The following is a 2,771-nucleotide window of genomic DNA, read 5'->3' on the forward strand; positions in this document are numbered from 1 at the left end:
GCCTGGCCAACATGACAAAACCCCGTCTCTACTAAAAATACAAAAAAGCCGGGCTTGGTGGTGTGCCCCTGTAATCCCAGCTGTTTGGGAGGCTGAGGCAGATTTGCTTGAACCTGGGAGGCGGAGGTTGCAGTGAACTGAGATCCCGACACTGCACTCCAGTCTGGGTGACACAGCAAGACTCTGTTTCCAGGAAAAGAAAAAGAAAAGAACGAACGAACACAACTCGTGTTATTTCTTGTGTTTGGGACCATGTCTCTCCCCTCCTTGCCCGGCTAACTCTCAAGTTTTTCTAAGCTAAGATACCACCTTCTCAGAGGCCTCAAAGTCTGGGGGTGGGGTGGGGCACTGCAGATGCCCTCTGTGTCTTCCTTGGAGCCCTGCACTTCCCTCTTCCTTATTGTCATGGCTTGTTTCCCTGACTAAGCTCAGCTCCTCAGCCCTCCTCTTCCTTCTTCCTCCAGCCTCACCTCCTGCCACCCCCTTTCCCATCCTGGGACATGCAGGTGATTAAAACACATCTGCTGGATAGAGATTGCATGAGCTGGCGGCATGAGTCCTGGTGAGAGGAGATAAGGGCTTAAAGATTGCAGTGTGTGAAGGTGCAGCCGGAATGGCGTGAGCACTTGTCTTACTCATAAGCATCACTGTCTGCAGAATGGATTGCACCACACATTGGCCCACGCAGGCCCAAATTCCACCGCCGTGGATGAATGAAGTCATTTCTAGCTCCATTTCATGAGGCTGCCTAATTCTTTCACTAAGACTTATTTAGGACTTCCTAGTTTATTAACTCAATTAATCCAAACAATAACCCCATGAAACAGGTATTATCCCCATTTTATAGATGAGGAAACTGACACAGAAGTTAAGTAGTCTATTGACAAAAAAGGTCAAACTGTAAAATATTTGAAGAGATTTTATTCAGGGCCAAATATGAGTGACGAAGGCCTGAGTCACAGCCTTAGGAGGTCCTGAGAACATGTGCCCAAGGTAGTTGGATTGCAGCTCGATTTTTATAAATTTTAAGGGTGTCAGAGGCGTTTGAACCAGAGCAACTCCATCTTGAATGGGGGCTGGGTAAAATAAGGCTAAGACCTACTGGGCTACATTCACAGGAGGTTAGGCATTCTAAGTCACAGTATGAGACAGGAGGTTGGCACAGGTACAGGTCACAAAGACCTTGCTGATAAAGGGATGCCATAAAGAAGCCAGCCAAAACCGAGAGAGTGACGAAAGTGTTCTCTGCTCATCCTCACTGCTCATTATGCACTAATTATAATACATCTGTGTGCTAAAAGACACTCTCACCAGTGCCATGACAGTTTACAAATGTCATGGAAAAGACAGCAAGTTATCCTATGTGATCTAAAAATGGGAGGAGCCCTCAGTTCCAGGAATTGCCCAGCCCTTTCCTGGAAAACTCATGAATAATCAACCCCTTGTTTAGCATACAATCAGGAAATGATCATAAAAGTGACCAGTCAGCAACCCTTGGGGCTGCTCTGCCTGTGTAGTAGCCATTCTTTTATTTCCTTACTTCTCTAAGACACTTGCTTTCACTTTATGGATTCGCCTTGAATTCTTTCTTGTTTGCAATCCAATAACCCTCTCTTGGGGTCTGGATCGGACCCCTTTTCGGTAACAGAGGGACAGAAGTTACAGGCAGACACCAGTCAAGACATGTACATTAGTTCAGTCTGGAAGGGCAGGACAACTGGGAGCAGGGAAGAGTAGGTAGGGGTTTCTGGATCATAGGTAGATTCAAAGGTTTTCTGATTGGCAGTTGGTTGAAATAGTTATTGTCTAACGAACTGGAATGAATAGAAAGGAGTGTCTGGGATAAGAAAAGGTGTTGTGTAGACCAACGTTCTTATGTAGATGAAGCCTCCCGGTAGCGGTAGCAGGCTTCAGAGAAATAGATGGTAAGTATTTCTTATCAGACTTAAAAAGATGCCAGACTCTTGGTTAATCTCTCCTTGGATCAGGAAAAGACCTGGAAAGGGAAATCTATAGAACGTAGATTTTCCCCACAAGAGACAGCTTTGTAGGACCATTTCAAAATATGTCAAAGAAGTCCGGGCACGGTGGCTCACGCCTGTAATCCCAGCACTTTGGGATCATGAGGTCAGGAGTTCAAGACCAGCCTGGCCAACATGATGAAACCCTGTCTCTATTAAAATACAAAAATTAACTGGGTGTGGTGGTGGGTGCCTGTAATCTCAGCTACTCAGGAGGCTGAGGCAGGAGAATCGCTTGAACCTGGGAGGCAGAGGTTGCAGTGAGCTGAGATTGCGCCATTGCAATCCAGCCTGTGTGACAGAGCAAGACTCCGTCTCTCTATATATATGTCAAAGAAATATATTTTGGGGTAAAATATTTCTCTTTCTTTCAGGACCCGCTGTCATGTGATGCTGTACTACATACAGTTAGAATTTGGCATCTTATTAGTACAAAGAGCCTGTTTTGTCAGTCTTATGATCTCTGTTTTAATGTTAATGCTGGTGAGTTGTGTTTGAATGCCAAAGGGAGGGGGGCATAATGAGGCATGTCTGACCCCTCTTTCCCATAATGGCCTGAACTAATTTTTCAGGTTTCTTTGGAATCCCTTTGGTCAAGAGGAGGGGTCCATTCGGTTGATTAGGGGGTTTAAGAATTTTATTTTTGGTTTACATGTCCAACATGACTGTGAGGAATAGAGAAGTTCTTCTTCAAAGTTTCTTAAAACCATAGAGAGCTTGTCATTTATTTGGTTTATGCGTATCTATATA

Source organism: Colobus angolensis, unplaced genomic scaffold (genome assembly GCF_000951035.1).
Source record: "Colobus angolensis palliatus isolate OR3802 unplaced genomic scaffold, Cang.pa_1.0 Scaffold82, whole genome shotgun sequence".
NCBI classification, from domain to species: Eukaryota; Metazoa; Chordata; class Mammalia; order Primates; family Cercopithecidae; genus Colobus; species Colobus angolensis.